Source organism: Astatotilapia calliptera, chromosome 5 (genome assembly GCF_900246225.1).
Source record: "Astatotilapia calliptera chromosome 5, fAstCal1.2, whole genome shotgun sequence".
Classification (NCBI taxonomy): domain Eukaryota; kingdom Metazoa; phylum Chordata; class Actinopteri; order Cichliformes; family Cichlidae; genus Astatotilapia; species Astatotilapia calliptera.
In genome coordinates, this window is record NC_039306.1 from 5,166,366 (window position 1) to 5,178,459 (window position 12,094).

Consider the following 12,094-nt stretch of genomic DNA (forward strand, 5'->3'; position numbering starts at 1 on the left):
CTGCGCATCTGCTTTTTCAGATATGATTAGAGAAAAACCTCAAAGATTTCAGAATGGTCTTGGGTGCAGATTATGTTATAGGCTATTTACTTTTCTCTATGACATTAAATCACTACATTTAGAGGTACGCATAAAATTATGTTATCTATATTCTTGGATTCACTCATTTGCACTACTTTTGCAGCCTGTAAACCTGAAATAACTACATGAAAGCTACTTTTGGTGGCTTTGCTCCCTTATTCACAGGAGTCACCACAGCGAGTATCATACCATACAACTCTAATTATAAAGCACTTTAAAACAGCCACAGGAATACCCTTTTTCTGTACAAAGAAAGGGAATAAATACATTGAAAATGATAAAAAATAAAAATAAAAACAACACTGATAGAAAGAACTACAATATAAAAATAACAAGTAAGATCAGTGCCTGATTCTGGATCAAAAGCCCAAGAGTATAAATGCATTTTAAGATGAGTTTTCAAAATGGACATTGTAGACCGATGTCTAACATTTAAACAAAATTAATCCACAACTTAGGGACAACCATGGAGAATGCTCTGTGGTTTTTGTATATGTAGGAGCAACTGGTCAGACGTCCTGAGAGCTCAGACAGTTCAATTTAGTTGAATGCAATTCTATTTATATAAAACCAAATCACAACAACAGTCGCCTGAAGCAGCTTTACCCAATAAGAGTGTAGGGGTAACGCAGCAGAGGTAAGCCTTTTCAGCGCTGCATTACCCTTCCTACCCTTCCTCATGTAACCCCAGAGAGATTTGTATTTCTTCCTGGGATTAAACTGAGGATGTTTCATTTATTAGGTGAATGTGTAAACCACTACTGGTCTTTATCTTTATTGCAGTCAAAAAATTTGACCAATAAAGCTGTTTCTAATTCTAGCTTTTCCCCCCCCCTACACATCAGCCTTGTTGCTCTAATAACACTAATGTTTGTTTTCCAGCTACGTTTAATTTAAATTTAAACCTTTTATCCCAATGAGAGAATATTTATTGTAAGCTTTACATTACATTTATTAATTGCCAGTATTCTTACTCATCTTAAGGCTCAGGAGTTGTCAGTAACAGTCTGAAGCTGAATAGGAAATTGACTTTGTCTTCGCCACCTCGTCTCTCTACTCAAAAAGTCGACCTTGGATCAGATGTGATGCATATGAAAAAGGAAACGAGCCACTGTGATTCCTGTATCACTCTTTTTATTTCTGTATCTTCGATTCTTGCACATATCTTTTCTCTCTCCTCTGTCTCATATCTATCTCTGGTTATACACCTCAAACAATCTCTCGCAGACTGAAGTGGGTTTTCAAATTTTTAACATCTTTCATGGAAATATGTGTATATAAAAGCAACAATATAACCAAACAGGACGCTACACTGTATGATTTACTTACCAGCACACTTGTAATTAGAAAACACTTAAATGTCACATTTGAAATGCTCAGCATCCATCACTAAATTCATGGCAAACCCTTTTTTTATCATTATGCAGCCACATTAAATTGATTGCAGCTTCATCGAACTGCATCGCTAGGATAAGCTGTACTTAAAATTTACTGAGAAACGTGGCCTGTGCTTCGCTGAGGCTCCTTTTTCATTCTCAGTGGCAGGGGGGCAACTGCAGCGATCACTCTTTTCCAGGCAAAGTCTAAATGGTTTATTTTTTTATGAGTGTCGTTGCACAAAATGAGGCCTTCCACAAATATGTGAAGCCATTCTTCACCCATGCTTCTCTGTGCAATCTGAAAGGGAAAATTAAAAAAAAATGGTGATAATTTTACTATTCTTTTACTATTGCTACCCAACTGGCTTCTATGGACAGTACTGTCAAACAAGTTGTATTATTTCAGCGAGATGTTTCACCTGATGAAAAATGAAATGATCTCAGTATTACGGTAAGAACTTCTAACAAGCAGTTACATATATAATGTGAAATTAATTAGCATCTTCGCAATCATGATAATCTAAAGACTTTATTGATACATCTGTGCCTAAAGATGTAAACTGTAAAAGTGTTAACACCACACACCCTAGCTGAGAATCTGGGTCAGCAACGGCTGATGGAGTTAAGTATTTGCTCATACCTATGTGCCCCCCTTTTGCCTCTTAACCCCAATCTTCCAGGTCCCATGGTGGCTGTAAATGGTGTGCAAGCTTAAGACTTTACTCTACATATTTAATGGATTTGCACTTGGCCCACTTCTCCCAAGGAACAGAAAGGGGTAGTTGTTTTGTTGATAACTCAAAAAACAAAGCCCACAAGTATCAGCAGAGAAAGAGGTTTCGTTCCCCCCTGTTTTAAGCGTCCGTGCTAAGCTAGGCTCACCATCTTCTGGCTCCAGCTTTAAGTTCAGTGGACAGACATGAAAGTCATGTGGAGCTGATTTCTTTAACCTTGTTGAGGAGAGCATGGAGCTGCTTATGGTGACGTGTTTAAAAATGATTAATCTGATCATTAAGCAATGGAACTGAAAGTAAGTTTGCACTCAGAAGCGCTCCATCATCATTGGTTTCATAGTTTAAAAAAGCAGGCAGAGGACAAAAAAGACAAACTGCTTGACTGATGAAACCAGAAGACAGACAGATAATACCCAATGCTATGGCTGAACTCTTCTTGGAAGAGCAACTCGGGCAAGATCATTTTTCTTTGTGTGATGCTATTAAAAATGTATTATAAATCAGCACACAGCACGTCTTTCTGCCCCGCAGTGATCCACCCTCTCTTTTATGCATCTCCATATCTTTGTCTTCTCGCTCTGTTGTGAAGACTGGATTGGCGCCAAGAAGCTGCCACGAGCAATGAGTCCATATTGTTAACTCCCACATTAAGATATTAATACATCAGTGAGGATCGAGTGTGCTCTTATTATCAACCACTTAATTTTTTTCAATCAATTGTATATGAATCAGACTGTTATTAATCATAATGTAATGTATACAGTCACATACTTTCTTGCGGAGCGCTGCTGCATATATTATCGAGCTGCTTCGTGTGGTTTACAACAGAGTGAAGGACTGTCAGTGTCATAATGGGCTTTACACTAAGTATTGAAGTGAATGTAATATTTCTGAAAGTGTTCTCAAGGTACTGGTTTTGTCTACCGGAGCCTGTCCCAGCTATCATAGGCTGAGAGGCAGGGCAAACCATGGACAGGCTGATGGCCAACCATTTACACTCACACCTACAGCCAATTTAGAATGACTAAACCTAACGACATGCATGTGTCTGGACTGTGGGAGGAAGCTGGAGTAGTGGAGAGAACATACAAGTTCTTAGACCAGGAACCCAGGACCTTTCTGCTGTCCGGCCGAAGGCGCTAACCACTGTGCCACCCAAAATATTATTACACATAATGGCACAACATATCAAATTCTTACTTTGTATTTGTATGTACATCCATCCATTTTCTTCCACTTGTCCAATTCAGAGTTGGAGAGTGTGCTGGAACCTATCACAGCTGTCACAGCTGGTGAGAGGCAGGCTACACCCTGGACAGGTTGTCAGTGTGTCTCTGGGAGAACACACAAAGACAGGCAACCTTTCAAGCTCACATTTACTCCTACAGCCAACTCAGAATCTCCAATTAACCTACCCCAATGTACGTCTCTTGGTCTGCGAGAGGAAGCTGAAGTACTCAGAGAGAACGTGCACTGACTCCACACAGAAAAGCCTCAGTTTGGATTTGAACCCAGGACCTTCTTGTTGTGAGGTAACAGTGTGCACCACTGCCCCACCCTGGTACCCTACGCTTGTGTTCTTCTGTTTAAGTAAGATTTTGATTGCACATATCGCAGCATGAACATCTCTATGCTTCTTGCATCTTTGGAAGAAGGTACATTTTGGCTATAATTGTCATAATTGACCTGATTATCCTTTATAAAATAAGATAACTTTTGAAAGATCCTTTGGAAGAACATAACCTAGCAAGGTCAATAAAGACTTCTTTTTTTGACCCAGCTACATTGCTTAATCCATATCCAAGTATCAACCGTGCTAATTATTTTTGCAACTTAAACTAATGTAATCTCTTTGTAAATATATTTGTAGCTGAAAGAGAGTTTTCATCAACATTCGATTCTTGCTTATTTTGTGATCTTAAACTGATAAATAATGAGGGGAAACACATTAAGAAAGACATGTAAAGCCAAGGTGGTTTTTAAAACAATTTTTAAACAACATTTCAGACAGTAAATATCATCCCATGCTGAGGTTTAAATGTACCATCATTAAGCATGACTGCAGAGGTGGAGTGCAAAAAGTACTTGTTGTCGTTCTCTTCTTTCTGTATTGTCTTGAGTAAAATTACAAATCCAGAATCGGTGTCTGAGTGCTGCCAGCTTTAATGTAGCATGTGTCTGAGCTGTGTGAGTATGATTGAATCACCCCAAACCACCCCTCACCCAGATTCAGCCACCCCTCATCTCTGTCATGATAAGTGTGCTTATGAGAATGTCATCTAATCTCTGTCTGCTACCTGATCAATAACTTCAGCATACAAAGTGTTTTGTTAACGCTATTAGTCACAGGCTTTAAAATCATACTATAGTTTTTTACAGTTTAAATATGCAACAATACTTTAGGCAAGACATCTTCTTCTTCACTGACAAGTTAGATTTCCAAACTAGTCATTATGTCACAAAATTATGCTCATATACACATTTTGAAATTCAGATTCAGCGTCTGGTGTCAAACTCTGCACATGCATCATTCTGCACATTGAAGCTAAAACATCGAGATGAAGTAACAGTATGCAAAGCACTTAAAAAAATCTAAGAGGGGACTTCTACAGCCTGCATAGAGTCTCAAAGCAAAAGCAAGAGTGTGTGAGTGACAGCTGCAAATGACACATGTTGTCCCTTAGCGCCAAAGGAGGGGAACATCTCCTGCAGGCAGAGACTTTTAAAGGTGAAATGAACTGTGAATGCACCAAATTAAGCTATGGATGGAGATTAATGAACAGAGAAATGACTGCACACAATTGACCTTATATTTATGGTTACTTTCACAAACTTTTTTATTACCGCTCAAGTACAGACAAACAGGACTTTAATATCACCAACCATTCCTATGTTATTACGGTGTATCCATATAAATGGCCCACCCTGTAGAAAAATTACAACTCGTACACCCATGACTTTTTTCTTTTTTTGTTAGAAATACCAGGACTTTTTTTCTGCAGAAATTATGCTGTACCAGCGATTCTTCTGAGTACAGAAAACAGTGTCATTATTATGGCCCCAGGAAAGAGAATGCACACAAGACTGTATTTCCTGAGTGCACTTATACTATGGCTATTTGCATATTGCTGATGTGTAACATCGACTTAAGCAAACAAAACAAAGACTTCCAAGCACAAGGAAAGTGGTGCATTGGTTTTGGATAGATAGCTTTTTTTTTATCTGGTTTTGTTGTTTTTGCTGTTGTTGTAATATACTGTAAGACATTATTGTCATCCACAGATTTAGAATGGCTTAAAATTTGTTCATTAAGTTCCAATATAGTTAAAAAATGACAATCATATCAAACTGCAGGATTTTGCATTCGGAGACATAGTTCATTCCTCGACCTCCCCACCCTTCCATGCACAAATGTGGAAAGCATGAGTTCAGGAGGTGAGCAGCAAGACCCCTGTATCAGTGCAATCAGTGATAACAGACGTGACACTGATTTAAGTAGACACAATATGAAAGGTGGAGGTGCTGTTGAGGTCGAGTTCCAAAGTGGCTTGGAGATATATGTATCTAATGTGCACTATGTGCGATGTATGATAAGGTGAGCTAAGACCAACCTTTATTAGTCCCACACGTGGGAAATTTTTTGGTCACGGCAGAAAGTACAAGATAAGAGCAGTAAAAATTAAGAAAAGGAAAAAACCCAATAGAATGGAATAGTATGGAAAGGACGCTTAGCAGGACCAGTGCTGAGAGCAGCTGATCTACTGGGAACTGCAAGTGAGAAATTAGACGGGTTGTGAGCTGATTGAGCTGATTAATGATGTATGAAAAGAGAAAAAAAATGAGATCGCCAATGCCTAAAAATTTACTTTGAAGGGTCTCTTTGGTAGTACTGCTAAGAACACACAGACAAGTGAAATATGACAACAGACCTCAATGAAAAAGTGTTTTTATAAGGAATTGAGGCGGAGAGGCCCAGGATTGTTCTTTAACAACATTTTACACTTTATTGGCTCAGGATGGGGCTTTTCAATGTAAAACCATGATGTTAACTATATCTAGTAGCCATGATTGTTAGATAAATGTAGTAGGGGTAAAATGTATGATATTTCACCCTTTAATATAGTGAAGTAGAGGTGGTGGCATAAAATTAAGATAAGTGAAGTACTTGCTGCCCACCACTGGCTGCAGGCTCCATCTTCACTCTGTGTTAGATTCTGGCACTTGAACTGAATATTGAGCTCCTCTCCACCCTGCCAATGCAATCAGTGATCATCACGCACATGCTGAGAGGAACAATATTCCGTCTCTGAAGAAAGATCTGAAGGTCTAAGCATTCTTTTGGCAGATTTGACACTTAACCAGATTATGTTGTGATTCAACATTGTGTCATTCTCTCTCATCTGCATTGGCAACAATAAAAATAATTTCTCCTCTGGCTTCTTTTTCTTCTCGGCTTTGTATTGCTGTTCCTTGTAGGCTATGCCAGTAACTGTTAAAGCTTTAAATGTAAACCTATGTTTAGAATTTGGCCGAGACGTTCTTTCATTTCTGGCAATGACTGTACGAAAGCTGCTCTTCCTGTTTGAACAGGCACAAAAATGACATAGCACCTTTCCAAATCTTAAAACACATAACAGCAATAACAGCAGAGGGGTAATTTTCTCTCAGCTGGAGCCGTGCTGCTGTCCGCCCTGCAGTAAAGCTTTCTTTGGAGATTCTGACTGAAATTTAACACCTGTGAACACAGTTAACCGGATCATATACAAAGGTTACAAAGTAAAAGTGTGCAGTAAAAGAAAGAATCCCTGCTTATTCCCTGGACAACTGACTCTTCAACCAAAACAGATACTCTGCTCCTTTGCTTTACATATATTACTGCTATTCACAGCTCAATAGTGACAGTTCTTCAGGGAACTGCCAGCAATTAGTAAAAAGGAATGATGAAAGCGTTCCTTTCACCCTCAATTGCTCTTTGATTGCAGCCTGCGGCTTTATGTAGAGATACAGAAAGGTAAGGGCTCCTTCTAGTGGCTTGTTCAAGAAGTTACATGTAGAAGCAATTCAATAATTATTGTCACGCTGCTAAAAGAAGCACAAAAATACTCATGTTACCAATATGTGAGAAATGGAATATAACTTTCACACGCTGTGTATCTGTATGCCCTCGGAGAACCTTTTAAGTGTAGAAGGATATCACATTTTAATTATGATTCAACTGTAGTGCCCACATTGTGACACAGAGGGGTGCTGGTGTGGTGTTGCACTGCATTTCCCGAACGGCAAAGTGATGCTGATGGAAGCAATGCCTCCCTACACTTTCTACTTACCTCAGCAACTGCGCAATAGTTTTACAAGCTTCTGAATAAGTAGTTGGTGTAGGAATGAGATGGCGCTGCAGTAATGCATTAAAATTTGCGTGTATACTAACTGAAGATTGAAAAGTGAACATAAATAACACTTTATCATTCCATTTGTGAACAAAGTGGGGAAAAGAGATGCTAAAGTTACAAGCAGACGACTTAATATTGATCTTGTGGTCTCGTGACTGAATAGCATAAAACCTACAAAATAATTTTATTAGTTAATTATGATTATTACCATCATCGTTATTATTAGCAACTGCTATTTAATCAATAAATCACGTGGCAGCAGTTGAAATGCCTCCATGTGATGCTGTACGTCACAATGCATTTAGGCACGTAGACATTGTCAAACTGACCTGCTGAAGTTCCAACTGAGCCAGAATAGATTAGAATAGAACAGCCCTTTATTGTCATTGTACATGTACAGCAACAATTGTGGGAGTTAAGTTAAATGACTTTGAAAATGGCATGGTTGTTGGTGCCAGGCAGGCTGGTCTGAGTACTTCAGGTCTGTTGATAGGTGCCACTGCTGTTGAATATGAATGGAAAACTGATGATGCAACTTATCAAAGTGTCACATAGAAGATTGGCCTGAAATCCATTTCTGCTGCATTGTAGAGTCGGATTTTGGCATGAACAACATGGAAGAACGAAGCCAGAGTGCCGTGTAGCATCAGTTCAGGCTGATGGCGGTGGTGTAATGGTGTGGGCGATGTTTTCTCAGCACACTTTGTGGCCCAAGTTGAGCACTGTTAAACACCAAAGCCTACCTGAGTATTCTTGCTCACCGTGTCCTTCCAATGTCACGAAGCTCAAATCATTTCAAAGTTGTGTCTTGAACATGAAAATGGGTTCACTCCATAATCACCAGATTTCAGTCTAATAAAACATCTTTGGAATACGGGAGATTCACATCGTAGATCTACAGCCAACAAATTTACAGTAAGTGAATGATGCTATCATGTCAGTGTCGACAAAATCTCTGAGGAATGTTTCCAGCACTTTGTTGAACCCATGCCAGAAAGAATAACATGGGTCTAAAGGTAAAAGAAGATCCAGCTGAACACTAATAAAGTGTAAATAATAAAGTGATAAGAGAGAATATGTACTTTTTACTAAATATTTTTGAATCATCTAAGTGTCTATTCATGAGGTCAATGTGTGAAAAGGAGAGCAACAGACAGACTGGTCATCACTTTTCCCATTCCACTGAATTTCCACTGAGTTCATTCTGAGCTGTAACTTCAGAAGAACAAAGCACACTTTTATTTGCTTGTTATTTCCTCTCCCCATCCCCTTTGACATATTTAATTCCCCTGTCAAATTACACTGCAACTTGCTGCTGAGCTCACATTTCACCTAGGCTACTTTGTTCAAAGTGTTCAAGTGAGGGTTAATCCCAAAGCAGGATATTAATCTGAATGAAAGGCGAGTTGGTTAAATATATCAAGTGCAGCCCAGCTTGAATAGTTTCTATTGTCTGAAAATTTATGTAATCTCCACACTCCTGCTAAATCTCTCACTTGTAAAGTAACAACAGAAAAAGTCCATAATTTTATGCAAATGAAAGTCTGATATGTCTGAGCACATTAAACCACGTTCATGACATTAAAGCATGACCGTGATAAATAAAGTGAGAAATTGATGAATAACTTTAAATTTTTTTGGCATAACATTATTATTTTCCTAAAAAAGCACACTGCATTAGATTTGGCAAAGAGAAATTCGTTATTAAAGATCATTTCATTACTTCAATATTAATATGCAATATGAAAACCAAGTTCATACACTTGATAAAAATCCACAAATTGTCCCTTCACACCAAGAATCAGGAGATTTTGCAAGTCATTCACACGAAAATCCATTGTACAGCATACCACATAAGAAGGGCAGGCTTCACGTGCTTGACGTGAGCTAGGCAGCAGATGTCTGGCCCTTTTCCCAGGTCTACTACGGTAAAGCTGAAGGCCCGAGGGATTTAGCAATCCAGCTTAATGCACACATGTCAGTGTAAGCTAATGAAAATCCCATGCATCAACAATTTCCCTATCAATAAGTCTTTTTTGTTAGCATAAACCAAGTAACAACATCGAATGTGACGCATGGCTCAGTGAAGGAAATTTGGCAGCTAAAGAATGCAAACCTGATCGTCAGCACAGGTAGAGTTCCTCACTCCAGATCGAGTTTCAGTCGTTGGCCTTGCTTGTTATGAGGTCATGGGTGCATACACCCAACAAGAAAGGGAATTTAAACGTGCAAAGTAATAAAAATGCACACTTCTGGAGTTCTAACATGTAAATGAGCTTTCACTCCCTCACACACAGACACATCAATGCACACACAACCCTGATGCAGTGTATTAGCAGATCTGCAGGGCTTTAGTTAGTCAGCTCAAGCAAATGGAAGCATAGCATGCTTAAAGAATTAGCCCAATATTTTTTCTAATTTTGTATGATTTTTAAATGTATTAATAAATGTTTACCAATCGTCAGTGAAACAGTAAAGTCAAAGGGTTTGTTTTACAGTTTTATCTGTGACTTTTACAGTTCACTTTCCAAATGGAAGGACAATTTGTTTGCATCTCAAATGGAAAAGAAAAACTTCTAAATCAGAAGTGCTTGACTCCCTGGTGTAACCCATAAATGCGCATGGCTGCCCATTCCTAAGCCTGGTTCTGCCAGAGGTTTCTTCCTGTTAAAAGAGAGTTTTTCCTTCCCCCTATTGCCAAGTGTTTGCTCACAGGGGTTGTCTTATTTTTGGGGTTTCTCTATATTATTGTAGGAGCTTTACCTTACAGTCCAAAACACCTTGAGGGGATTTGGTTCTATATTAATGAAATGAAATTGAAATATATAATAGGCCATAATGTTTTTTGAGTCCATGCTCACAACACTTGCTCCCTGATGTGTTGCACCACTGAACCTGGTGAGATTGTTGTAATTTATGAGCAAAGATATTGAACAAATGCCATATTTTTAATTAATCATAGTGAAAAGTCAAAAAACCCAAAGTGTTGCTATGGATCAAATGCTAATTTAATCTTAGTTCATACATGACATATTGGCCTGAAATATATTTAATGTTATGGATATGAGAAAATGTAACATATTTAGGATCCATCCTCTGGGCACCATAGATGCCTATATGCATTTCTAGGAAATCCATATGTAGTTATATGCAATTTGTATGCTGAGATATTTCAGTTTGGACACAGAGGAGGACAAGAAGGAGGAGATGGAAGGAAACTACAATTACCATACCCATGTGATTATCACAGCTAAAAACAAACACGGAAACAAACAAAAACCCTCAGTATTATCAAATAAATCACATAAATGCATTTCTTTTTATGAGTTACCACTGACGTTTTCTTGTGTTTTTTTAATGGGCAGATTTTAAATTTCAGGTTAGATTATTGTTTATTACTGTCTGCAATTTGCCTTTCAGCAGGTGATGCAGTCATCTGCAGCCAAATTCTCAATCTCCATGGAAACGCACAGCAGCCGTAGGAGGAGCGTGCCAACAGGAGGGTTAGCAAGCTGATGTCCAGGAGGCGTAACCTTGCATAGTCTCATCTGGGTCCTTGAAACAATAGCAGGAAGAGAGCAGACAGCTCTACTGGCCCTCCGTGCCCTCTATTGCTGTGGGGCGCTCTCTGCCAGCTTTTTTCCCTCAGTATATCTGAAATACACGCACACACAAGCAGAAAAACAAAGAGAGGGAGACTTGCAATGATCCAGACTGTCTGTAGGAAAGCTGAGAGGTCAGTAAAAACAATAACAGGATGTCACAAGGAATTTATCTGTCCAGGAGGATGGATCCTTTCCACCTAAATGCTGTGAGCAGACTGCTGCAGGGTTGGAGTGAATGAGTCATACCGGGCTTCACAGTATGTTTGAAATGAGATATCTGCAAGTAAGTCATTCCTTGTGCCTTAGTGTGTGCACGAAGCGTGATGCATTTCACATAAGATTGCAGTGAGAGGGCAGAATGAAAGATAGGCTTAGTCACAGTGGTGCTTTGAGCTAAACAAAAGCAGATCAGTTAGCACCCAAAACCCAGGTGAGAAAGATGGAAATGTCATTAGTCCAATGGGTGCTTGCTCATAAACCAGTCATCCTTCGGGCAGTATGGATGCCTGTACAAATTTTCATCTCAGCTCACGCAGCAGGTGTTCAGATATTACAGTCTTGACCAGCTGAAGCTGAAAATAACCCATAATGTAGCATTTTCACACAGCTGTGAATGTATCTCAGGAAGTAGTGGTCAAACTTTTAGACAGATGGGACTTTGGATGTGAACGTGCCATTTTACACAGCTGATTCATTGTTTAATGTGAGCATGAAGGTTGGTTATTGACCTCGCAAATGGCAGTCTGGCAAAAACTGGTGGCATAAGTAACACTTACCGGAAATGCTTATATTTTTAGCTGCATCTTATGGCCTTCAACAGGGAAAGAGGGCTGAAATGTCCAGTAAGCGGATGCTTGTGAGATTTATTTCAACATTGCTTTGTTGCTTAGTCATTCAGAGTCAGG